A 13,387-nucleotide genomic window follows, 5' to 3' on the forward strand; every position below is an offset into this window, starting at 1 on the left:
ACTTATTTGACCTCTCTGTTAGATTTATTCAGACTTTGATAATTAATTAAAAACCTTAGAATTTTGGAACTACAAAGCAACTTAGAGATCATTTTGAGCATGTTCCTTAACCTCTCCATGCCCCACACATCTCACTTGTAAAATGGGGCAATAAACTTCCTGCCTCATGGGTTTATTACAAGGTTTAAGGCACTAATACCTGCGAATTACTTTGCCAAGTCCCTTAAACAGAATGATGACTTTATTACTATCAATTATTATTATTGTATAATTCAGTCTTCCTGTTTTCCAAATGAGGTGATGTAGACATGTTTTGTTTTACACTTATGTGGTTGTCTACTCATCATGCCCTACTCTAAAAAATGGCTCTAACAGGGATAGGTTCCTTCACACATAATAGATGGGCATGTGACAGAAGCTGGACAATCTTGGTAAAGCTGAGGGGCTATTTAGCAGCAAAGCTGCTGAGGAGGGCTGTACCTATTTTCCACCAGGCACATGGAAGAGTTTTAAAACCTAGTGTTCAAAGAGAGAAGACTGAATTGGACACCAGCAGATCATCAAGCCTTGCAGGGTAAGGTGAGTAGCTGCCTTGTTTCCTGATGATGTTCCAGTTTCTGTTCCTGTCTTTTGTAACTGCAAGTCCTGTCCTTAGATTACATGAACTATCTGTGTTAAGCCAATGAAGTGCTCACTTTTACTTAAGCAGATTTGAATTACTGTCCATAAATATGAAAGCAAAAGAATCTTGACTATAATATACTGAACTGCTGAATACTCCCAGCGCCATACAACAAACTACTGGAAAAACTCATAGAAGAACCCTTTGTGACCTTATGGAGGGAGCATGGTCTTCGAGGTTGAACAGTCTTGCATCTAAATCTTAACACTGCCAGTTACTACCAGGGCGACAAGTGCCTTTGAGGGATATTAACCAGGTCATCACACCATCAGGGTGGTCAGTTCTGTGACTAGTGAAGACTTTCCAAAAGAGTCACCATGCCACTAGGTTGACTCAGTTCTCATGCCAAAGGACTGCCTTGAAATACCTCATAGGATTGGACTTTGTAGCCATTAGAAGATATATGGTGAAGGTTAGTGTTAGAATAAGAACTCAGTACAAATCCACATTATCCTTTAAGTTATTTGTATCACTCAAGATGATTCATATTGTACAAAACTCTGTGTTATTGATGGAGATGTGCTTGATGATACAAGGAAATGAAGAGCCATGAGCAGAGCGAGAAACAGGATGCATATTCTACTCCTCTTTCCTTTTAGCAAGTGGGGTAAAAGTTAAGCCTACTTATGGAAAAGTGAGGAATGGAATGGAGTAAAAAGTGACTACCTTAACATAAATTGTGATATGAACTGTCTCCAATCACTTTTTAAATTGTGATCTAAAAAGAGCAAACACAATATACAGTAATCATTTCATGGTAGCTGTTGGGATTTGTTTCTGTAAGAATCCCCCTGCTCTATTTACTATGCCTGATTTCTCCAGGACCATCAGAAGATGTAGAAAGAAAATGTACCTTTGGTTTACCTCATGTCCAAGACCATAGTTATTTGGGTATTTGAGCTATAGCCCATAGGGAGAGAGTTTATTCTGTGAGACAAATAGAGGCTGCTGAGAATTAACAAGATTAGAATATAAAGCATACTTCTACTCCTCCTCCCCACCCTTAATTTTGTCAATTTTAATTTGCAACAACTTGATTTTCATTTTCTCCTCATTTCCTTTGGAGTATTGAAACACTGTTCCTAGAGCAATAAGAAATCCAGTTCTAGAAAAAGTTAAATCAGAGAGTAGCAGGTGTTTTCTTCCCCTACATTCCCTTCACCCCAGCCTTCACACCCAATCTCTCTCTCTCTATCCCTCCCTCCTTCTCTCTCTCTCTCTTACACACACACACACACACATGCGCGCACATGCACACGCACACGCACACACACACGCACACACAGATGCTGGCTCCACTGCAATGTCACTGAAGCAGGGAGATTATATTCCAACCCCTTGACTCAAAATATTAGCCAACTGCATTTTCAGACTCGAAACATGGGCAAACTGCCATCAGATTTCAGTCTAAACCAACCCCCACCTCATGGGGGCTCAGGCCAGATGTGAATGCAATAGTCCAGAAGTGAGGCAATTATGTGCAAGAACCATTTGACAGAGGTTTCCCAAAATGGACTTATTTAAGAGAAACATTTTGGTGTTTACAGGACTTCAGCTCTGCTTTCTGGAGATTTTCCATCACTATAAACACTGATATGCATACACACAAACATACATGGACTTTTAAAATTGGATCCAGCATATGTAATTTCATTAAGTCATCTTATTTTTTAGAAATGGGAGATATTAATGATACAATATCAAAATTTTGGCAGTTGAAACAGTTACATAGACAAATGCTATATGGATGTTGGGGCCTACTCTCTGGTATCAATAACATGAATAGGGAAGCGCAGAGCTTTGGGTAGTGTTAGGATGATTTTATAATGCAGAAGTAGATGGCCTGCCTGGCTAGCTGGTGTGCATCAGGAGATAGCTGAACACTCTAGAGCTATGCTTTCTAGTTCCTTTATCTGAAGCTCACTTTGTAACACTTCCAAGGGATAACAACATAGTACGAAGAGAAGTTTCAGGTTTGATGGGTTTGGCTGAGAGAGTTTTCACATTATAGTTGCTTCTACTATCATCAGTAGTTTCCATTTCCTCCAGCAGACTGTTATAGGAGTTGTTTTTAAATTCTGTCCCAGTCCAATTAGTTACAGAATTAAGATCCAGAATTCACCATCAAGATGAGACATTTCTGTCTTGTAGCAGGCGAACTCTGCTGCATTCTGCTTTGAACTACCTATTAGACACAAGAAAATGACCCATGCTTTGAGAACAAGAGAGAAATCACCTAAACATGAGTATATTAATTTAAATTTAAAATGTCATGCTTTATTTATATTAAAAATCTTAAAGACTCTTGGACTTTGTTACTGTACTTTCTTGGGTCTCTTGCAGCTTTCTGGAATAAAATCTGAATTTGTGAGAAGGCTCAGTAGCCTCAGGAGTGATTATCAGACACATATAGATGGTGGTCTACAAACCTGAATTAGGATATAAAGAGAAAATAAAGTGGAAAATGAAATGATTGCATTTAGACATTGAACATTTATTTATTGAAAGGATTCTTTTAAGTTTACTGGATTTATGAAAAAATAGCAGAGCCAAGTCCCAGACACTCAAAACTGATGAAAAATAATTAGCTTGATTATAAAGACTCACTTTAAAAAGGAAAAGAAAGAAAAATGTCTGTTTTGAACCACTGGGAATTTGAAGAGTGTTTCTATGATCACTACTAGAGACAAGAGGTCCTGAATAGTAATTTATTCGTCAATCGACATAAACAGTAGTGGCTGAAAGTGTAAGGACCTTAAATAAGAGGTTCTTCAGTAGTTTGAATGGCAGGCAGCTTGAGTTTTAGTTTTGGCTTAGGTTTTAAAGGTCTAGCATCTGATAACACTAAAACATTCATAAAAATGCCCTCAGCTGACAAAAAAGAAAATTAAGAGCATTTGAATCTAAGGCACATGAATATTGTAGCCAATAGCCATATGTGGCTCTTTAACTTTAAATTAATTAAAATTGAATAAAAGGATTAATTCAGTTCCTCAGTTCAAGAAATCCCATTTCAAATGCTTAATAGCCACATGTGGCTAGTGGCTAACTTGTTGAACAACACGGATGTAGAACACTTCCATTATCATAGAAAGTCCTCTTGGTCAGAGCTGATCTAAGGGATAAACAGGAAATAGTTTAGTTTGACTCTGCAGAAAAATGTCTGTTTAATGTCCCTCATCTAAACAAATTGCATTATCGAATAGGGAGATCTTTGGCCTATGTCAGCTCTGGAAAGCAATAAAAGATGTGGCACCCTCATGGTTGATTAAAATTGAAAAACTATTACAGATGTAATTTATAATGCATACTTATTTAAGATTACATGTTAATACTCTCTAACCTAAAAGCTGCCTCAGGTCACTTCTCTTGGGACTGGATCTAGTTTTTACTCACCTGCTATTTATAATACAGATGTTAATTACCAAACCCAGCTGTGTTACTCTTCCCAGCATTATATCATATGCCTCAAAAAGTTCCCAATACCCTTCCTTTGACTCTAAACAACTTCACATGATAACATTACATTAAATTGTCTAGTTATTCCTAATTCATTCAGTCCACTTTTGCAGGAAACTTGTCTTTTGCCCTTTCTGAACATTTGGAATTTATGTAGATGACAGATAGATAGGTGCATAGATAAATAGATAACAAGTTAAATACCAATAAACCATTTTACTCTATTTTTTCATCAACGGTTATTTCAGTTCCTTTTTGACAATAACTCTGTTCGTTAATTTTTCCACAAGTGAATGATTTAACAAATGAGAGGCATTAGTCACAACCTTGTAAAATGTTATTAAAAAATCACATTATTAAACATATTATATATTTATATCTTATAAAAAGGTAAAATGTTTCCCCAAATTTCTCATCAGTCTTCCCTCTTTTGAGATAGGTTGCTATCAAAATAAGTAATAAATAATTTAAAATAATTATGTCAGAAAGGTAGCTATTTTCAAGGCTAAAATAGAAAATTACGGTTATAGAGTAGACAAAAGCGGTCAGTTCCAGGCTCTTCCAGTTGCTTCTCTGTGTGATATTGGGTGTTTGCCCAGAGAAACCACAGTTTCAGAGGAGGAAATCTTCATTCTCTAATAACTCAGAAAATGTACTTGCTTTCTGTTTTCTGAAGGACTTATGTTCCTCTAAAACCCTTAAATTTTTTTTAACTTTCCAGGGTACAAAAGTCTGTGTCAACTTTCTGGAAATATTAAGGTTTTTGGACTAAAAATGAGATCATGTGTGTGAAATATATCTTACTTATATTTTCAAAATGTGTATATAGCTCTAGGATTTTTTCCTCAGTATCCCATCTAGAGAGATGAATGGATAAATGAAAATAAGTATTGAATTATTTATTCATGCTTACAAGCCACTTTTGAGTAAAAATGTAATAACTGAAGTAAGATTTTTGAAATGGAAACTAAGCAATAATAAGTTATCAAGATGAAAATATATAAATAATAATATGTAGATAATAAAGTGTTACGATTGAGAAGTGTTCATAAATTCTGATTCAGAAACCGGTAAATAAGTGGACTTCTTAGTAAACTAAGTAGACTTAGAAAATGAGAGACTCGTTAAGACTGGGGAGTAAAGAGTCCTAAGCACTTGCTTTGAAATTCTTCCATGGCTCAGAATAAGTGGTTACAATTCTTTGTCATAATCTTTCTCTCTCGCTGAATGCAGGAGGAGCTCTCCTCTCCCCATCACTTCTTTCTAATGCGTGCTAGTAGACAGAGATACCTGCGTGTTCACACACACACACACACACACACACACACACACACACACACACACACACACACTTATAGAAAGTGTTTCTTCGAATATTCTCCCCCACCCAACAAATCTATGTTAAACTCTCTCCACTCTCTCTGATGCACCTGCATTCTGATTTTCTGGCTAGAAAAGAGAGAGTGGAAACTTTTGGAAGCTATCAGACGCCTCTTAAATCAACCAGGTAAATGAGTTACACATGGCTTTTAGTGTTCATGGTAACTCCCAAATAATATGATGAGGAATAAATGTAATCCACAGTAATGCATGGAAACCTACCAACGGCCCATAGTTTATTCCAGCATTGTGAATCTTGTGATTGTGGAAATACTTTACGCACCATAAAGTATTATACAACTTTTAGTTATTATTGGTTTCTTTGCATTGTATCTATCAATTCACTCTCAATTCCCAATAATCAAAAACTAGTAAATCTTCCCGGTTTTCTAATTGGGAATAAGAATATTAATAGCTCTCTTATTTTATAGGTATTACACACATAATAGAAACAAAAATTACAAAATTCTAAGACCTCGAAGTAACATTAGATGTGAATAATTATATTGAGAATAATATCTTTCATTCATTAAACGATAGAAAATACTAATTTCTTTTCACAACAGCTAGCTTACTCTTTATAGCAGCAGAACCCGAGACTTGGAGAAGCTAAGTAGAAGTTCAACTTCTAACAGTTAATAAAAGGTAGGTAGATTCCATTTGAACTCTGATTCATCTGAATCCAAAGCTAATAGCTTAGCTACTGTGACTGACAGACTTGCTCTATTAATAGCGCTCACAACTTATTATGATGACTGGCATACATGATACCACGCTATGAGATATTATTATCCCCATTCTATAAATAGTAAAAACAAGGCCCAAAGATGATAAATGAATTTTCTAAATTCATATGGCAAATTACAATACTCTTCTCCATTTTTATTTTTTTTGATCCTTTTAAAATAAGTTTTCGTTATTACCATTTTTATTTAAATATTCTACAAATATTTATTGAGCTCTGTGCTGGGCATTTTGTAAGAGCTGGGAATACAAGCATAAACAAGGTAACATTGGTGCTTGCTCTCAAAGTGCTCACAGTCAAGTGAACTCCATAGGTGATGTGGCAGGCAAAGCAGAGTGACACAACAGGATGCCAAGAAGGCGGGGTAGTGTCCTACCCACCTCAGAAATTCCCAGTACATCCTATGAAGAACAGCAGTTAGCAACCTCTAGTCTTGACCCGACAGGCAGTAGAATTAATTGTTGCTGCCTTGGACTGACCATTAGAGCGCAATTATCCGACCTCTAGAAAGCTGGGCTCATTGCCAGAAACCACCCGGAAAGTGCAGGAGCCATTTCCTGGCATCTGAGATTAATGGCTCCAGGGCATCTGGTCATAAATTCAATAAACATTTATTATTGAGCATGTACAATATGCTAGGCACCAGGGAAGTAAAGTCACGTAATACACCACAGGGACACTGACATGCAAGCAAATAATAATAATGCAACATCAGTGCATCATAGATACGTGCTCAGAGCATCGTCAGATTCTCCCAACCAGGGTCCCATTAGGAAGTCATCCAGATTCAGTGCTGGCAGTAAAGCACCAACCATTGTGAACACTGTACTGTTCAAGAGGATCAAATTAAGAACCTAAAAACCAAAATGACTGTCCATCCCAATTTGCCCAGGTTGGTTCCCACATTATATCTTGCATCTACATAACTAAAGGACCCCTCCCCGCACTTCACTTTCAAAAGCAATCTCATTTGTTTGGTAAATTATGTGGTCATCCCATTTATGTCCAATGGAGGTTAATGCCTACTTTACTTTAATATACTTTTCATTTCTGGAACACAGACTATGTACCAAGCATAGTGCCGGGTGCTCTATTTATGCCACCTCGCTCTGCACAAGAACTGTATTATCCCTGCCTTACAGATGAGGAAATTGAAATTTTAGCGAATTCAGTTACTTGCTCAAGGATCACGTAGATGTTAAATGGTAATGCTAGTGTTCAAAAACTTGTGCTGCCTCCTCGTAGTGGCAGATGGACTAAGTCTGACAACAGGGAAAGCTTCAGACAGCATAGTACTTGCTCCATGGAAGACATTCAGGACCTGGACCATAACTATAGACAGGAGGCCTATGGTCTTCACTGAGCCCATGAAAGGCCTGCATCCTCAGCCATCCTCACCTTCCCCTTGTCTAGGCTCCACTCTCACCAGCCATTTATTCAGTTCTAACACCTTGATTCTGACCACCAGCTTATGGAGGGAGAACTGCAGGCAAAAGGGGGATGGATCCTGACCACCTGAGCTCTCTTTGTTGGTCTTCCTCTTTCAGAGATTTCGCGTCTTTGCAAGCTTCCTTTTTACCTGCTTCCATATGGAGCCTTAATATAGTGCCTAAGGGATGTGAGAAGAGAGAATTTTTCACCAGTGAAATGGAACTTTTGTAGTCTGTAAAAATATACATCTTTTTTTGTTAGTCCCTTTATTTACCTCTGCAGTACTATAAACTAAAGCAGGAAATTATACCTTCAGATTAGGGAACATTGTGGAAGAGGTAGTTTGAGATCTTCATGGAAATTTACCCTAGTTGCTCAGGCTTTATTCCCATCTTTAATAAACATTTCTTAATTGTTTTATCTGATAATAAAAGTAATTTATAATTGTGGGAAATGCAGACAACAGGGAAAGGTATATAAAGGAAAGTAAAAACTGTGACTACCACCGAGAGACAACTATTAGTAATGTTTTAATTTACATCTTTCTGGATATTTTTCCATGATGATTCATGTACACACACAATTTACTATTTTAATAAAATTGTAGCACAGCATATAAATTCTTTTTTAAGCTATTTTATCCTTAACATAAATATTTTTATGATATAAATGTGAATCCAGATACATTTTCATTAGAGTATAATAGTCTATTATGTGACTATACCCCAATTATTTCACCACCCTAAACAGTAAAATATTTACAGTTGGTAGTTGTTTTTCTTTTGCTGTTCCTTTTGCTGTTATATAAAATGCTACAATGAAGATTATTATGAATAGGTTGCTTTGTAGTTGTCCATAAGTTATTTCTTTTATATATACTCTTAAAAACTGAATCTTTTCCATTTTGATTCATATTGTCAAGCTTTATTCAGGTAGATTGGCGATACACACTCCCATCATCAGTGTATGGAAGCCCATTTTCTCAATGGCCCATTCAATACAAGTGATTATCAACCCTTTTAAACTTTGCTGCCTTAACGAGAAATTTTAAATGTATTTTTATTAATAGTTAACTTTAGTTAACTGAATAATAATTAAAAAGTAATTAAAACTAAATTATTTAAAGTCAAAATAATTTATCTACTTGCTGGTAAGCTGAAATATAGTTTTACTGAATTTTTGAATATCTATAGTTCTTTTTTGAGTGATCTGTTCAGAACCTTTGCTCATTTTGTTACTAAAAAAGTTTTAAAAAATTATTTATTCATAAGAATTCTTTACACATTAACGATGTGAAATTTTTATCTGTGGTTCATGTGCCAAAGGTTTTCCCCAGGTCATCTGTCTTTTACTAATTGTGAAGTTTTTTAATTGACTATGCAAGTATATAAAATTTGTATGTATATATTTATATGTATTTTTACATATTTATTTATATATATATATATATATATATATATACACATACAGAGAATAGTTATGAACATGGACATAGCTATGGATAGACACAGACACAGATACAGATCAATGTCCTATGTCATCTCCTCATTCTTACCACCAATGAGCAATTATCTAACCCTCAGACTTTTACCTGGAACTCTCTTGTACCCTTCTAGTATGGAAGTTAAGCACCTTCTTATCATTTTTTTTTTACATTAACTTTCATCTCTTCTCTTGAACTTTAAACTCATTTGGCCCCACAAAACACCCAGCAGAGAACCCGACAGGTATTAAACAGATGAATGAAGGAAAGCTTTGTGTCTCACCCTCTCATCTTAGACCCAAGGAAACTGTCCCACAGACATTTAGCCTCATGGACCTGCCCCAAATCACATAGCAGAGACAATTCTCCTGACACTCTACCCAGTACTCTTCCCATCATCTTACCTTGTTTCACGGAGTAATAAAATGCATCACGTAAAACCATCAGAGTGAACAAAAGCATTGCATGGCCTTCATGGCCTCAATAGCCATAACAGGCTTCTACCTGCAAAAGGAGGTGTCAGAGCACCTGATTCGGAGGGCTTAGGGGATCTGTATTTTGTTGTTGTTGTATTATTTCTTTACCTTAAGACTCTGACAACAGGAACAAATCTCAAGAACAGTACCCACCTATTTGCTTTGCTCTGAAGCCTTTATGTAAGGAGCTAGATCCCAGTTTGTTATTCCGACCACTAGATGGAGTCCAGTTATCAGCCTGAAGAAACAAGAGTGCATGCTTAGGTGCATCCTGGCTTTTCGTATACATCCAACTGACCCTCCGGTTAACTAGAATGTGACCAGACACCATGCAGAAACAGTTCCCAGGTGACCCTTGCTTCCAGTGACGACAATTCTAGATAAGGCTGGAGATCCAAGAGTTCTGCCTTTCTATCTATTGTGAACTAATTATCTATTGTGAGGTTCTCAGTGGAATTTTGAAGTTGTATCTAGATGTTCATTGGCTTTCTCGCCCTCTCCCCCTATTCGTCCCTCTCTCTCCTTTATCTTTACTGTTTTTAAAGAGGAAGAGTATTCTGAGCATCCCTGTCTTCAGTAGGATATTCTGCCCAAAAAGCGTTCTGAGCTATTAGGTTCTGGTGAGGGAACGTTGTTGCACCAAAATAAGAAAAATTTAAAAAATAGTTTCACCTCTTAATTAAATCTAAAGGATTAAATGCCAGATGGCTCTAGAAGGATATTCTTCTTGATCCCATGTTCAATTACAACGTTTTTAGGACCTAATATTCAGAGGGGCCTTTTGTCACATTATTTATGGTTTAGTCAGTTTCAAAGAAGACATGGCAAACTTTGCAAATTGCCATCCTTTTATATGCTTTGAATACTTCTTAAATTTGCAATTGTTTCTAGCAGTTGCCAGCATTTCCCTGACCTACCAAATATAAGCATAAATGAGGAACACAAGTAGAACGAAGAATGTCAATTATAACCTTGAGCACTCCCACTTTTTAAAATTCAAGATCATCCGCTTCACTTGTACAAAACTGAATCACCCCAGCTTCTCCATGAGGCTCACCATCAGTCAAGTTAACTTAATCCTCTTTTAGAAATAGAGAAAATATCAGCTTATAGACTTATACTAATATGCCTAAATATTGTCCCCCTCTAAACAGCTCAATTTCATAACACATGCGGCAGAGTTCCGCAGCATCAAACTTCATGGAACTTACCTTGAGAATGATTGAGACATTTAAAAGGCAGGCTTAGGGAAATAACCAATCATTTAACCAGTTAGAAATAGAGTACCAATAAGTATGACCTGCAAAACAGCAAGCTTTCAGGTTAAATCAAAAGTCCCCTAGTATATTTTTGATAATTTAAAAATATATAATACTGCCCATCCTTGCAGGTTTTATTATTGTGTATGCAATTCAGGTAGAAAAATAATATACCGCCTTTATTTTTTTTTCTCCCTAATTCCATGATAAACACTAAAATTCTCAGGGAAAGATGTATGAGGATAGATTGGGTTTTACGGTTGATATGAAGGTCAGAATTCGGAATAATATTGATGGCTCCATATAAAAATTTAAAGATGAGAGCCCATGAATTTGTTGTAAAAATTGACATTTCTGGATATGTATGTCTCATCACATTTATAAAAGTAGAATTTTACATATCTCTGCACAACTTCGTCTAAGGTGTTTTTCTACTTAAATCACTAATTTGAACGTTTTAGGATCTGTGTTAGGTTACAGTTCCAATTTTAAAGAAAGTCAAATTCGAAAAAGAAAGTATTTGAGAAATCAACAGATTCCAGCCATACTCTAAATTCTGTAGTCTTTGTTTAAGCAAATAAAATCTATTCATTTGGAAGCATTTAAAAGTAACAGACAATAAAAACTAATTTAAATTTAATTCAATATATGAATATCATAGTGGTAAAGAAACATACTGAAAATAAATGAATTATGGAGTCAGAAGATGGAAGCGTTAATGAAGTTTTGCTACCATGGGTGAAGTTACTTAACTTTTCTGGGTTCAGTTACTTCGTCTGTAATTCATGCATGCATTCATTATTCATCCTAGAAATTTTTGTTGAATGCCTACATATGCCAAGCACTGTTCTAGACACTGAGAATTGAGCACCATTCTACTGGAGGGAGGCAGAAAATAAGAAAACTATATAAGTAAATATGCAAAATGTATATTAATTAGAGAGTGGTAAATGCTATGGAATGCAGTAACTAGAGGAAGAGGGGTAAAGAGTCCTAGGCACTGGCAAATCTAAGTATGGTCATAAAAAACAAAAACAAAAACAAAAACAAAATAACACCAAGAAGGTGAAGTTTGAGTCAAAATCTAAAGAAGGTAAATAGGTGGGAGGAAGGTATTCCAGCAAAGACCTGTGCAAGGTTGGGAGTCTAACTGTCTTGTTTGAGGAAGAGCAACACAGCCATTGTGGTTGGTGTGGAGTAAGTGAAACAAACAGAGCGGAAAGTCAGGGAGATAACAGATATAGAGGCAGAGTGCTATAGGCCATGAATGTTTTTGACTTTTTCCTCGGAATGAGATTAGAAGTCATCTTGGGGTTTTGTTGAGAGAAGTGATATCATCTGGCTTATAGTTAACCAGATCACTTGGCTGTTGTATTGACAATTGATGAAATGGAGGCAGAAACAGAAACTTTCAGACTAGAAAGGTGACTATTTCCATAATCTAGATGAAAGATAATGTGGCTTAAACTAGGGGATAGGAGTTCAGGTGCTATCTACATCTCCAAATTTAATCACTAAAATGAGAATGATTTGGAAGTTATAAATTTCTTCACGAATATGAGATAGTAATACTGTTCTTATTTTAAAGTTTTTGACTATTCTTCTGCATATACTATTCCAGATTAACTTTTTAAAACAATTTGTTGAGTTCACTTGAAAAATATCCAACTGGTTTAAAAAGCTGTTTTTCCAAATTGAATCTTAAATTTTATCTTTTTAAGTGATGTCTGATATGATTATATATTTTCCCATTAATCCATTCCTTATAAATTACATTGAAACATTTCCAAATAGTTAAGAGTTAAACCCTACCTGATTACAATAAATGACTCTCGTAATATAGTTTTGGAATTTATGTGCTGATACCTTTTTTAGGATTTTGCATTTATTTTTATAAATAAGATCGGTGTACATTTTTTTGTTATATACTATAGTTGGATATCATGGTTATATTAGCTAAGAGAATTAATTGGGAAGTGCTTTTCTTTCTTTGTAGCGAAAGAGTTTTAAGTATTGTGGAAATTGTCTGAATCCCATTAAATTATCTGGGCTGATTGACTTGTGGGGGCAAGCAGTTACTATTTAATTTTGGTCAATTCAGATACTCTATCTCGTCATGAGTTAATTTTTAGTGATCTACATGCTCTTAGAAATTATCCTTTGTACCTACATTTATAAATTGCTTTCTCATTTAAATTAGTTTAAATCTGTAGTTATTCCTTTAAACAGTCCTAGCATCATTTATGTTTTCTCTCTTTCCTCCTGGGCTGATCTTCTGTATTTTTTCTGTTATGATGATCTTTTCAAATAATCAGCTTTTGTCTATAGTAAGGACTTAAAGCTTTTATTTTTCTTTCATTAAGTAATACTTTAATCAATAAAATGATTTCTCCTAATTCCCTTGGATTTATTTTTTCTTTTTCTAGCCTCTTGAGGTGAATATGGAGTTCATTTATTTTCAGTTCTTAGACT

General features: G+C 35.6%; 1 long non-coding RNA gene across 1 annotated transcript in view; it reads left to right on the top strand.

The window, feature by feature from the left end:
* Positions 1-49: 49 nt before the first annotated feature.
* The window catches only part of LOC120588264 (uncharacterized), a 75,968-nt gene continuing 62,630 nt past the window's right edge, over positions 50-13,387 (top strand). The window contains exon 1 of the long non-coding RNA XR_005649204.1: positions 50-579. This is a non-coding gene — a long non-coding RNA (uncharacterized LOC120588264). The remainder of the gene's footprint in view (positions 580-13,387) is intronic.

This window comes from Pteropus medius, unplaced genomic scaffold (genome assembly GCF_902729225.1).
Source record: "Pteropus medius unplaced genomic scaffold, Ma_sr-lr_union100, whole genome shotgun sequence".
Classification (NCBI taxonomy): domain Eukaryota; kingdom Metazoa; phylum Chordata; class Mammalia; order Chiroptera; family Pteropodidae; genus Pteropus; species Pteropus medius.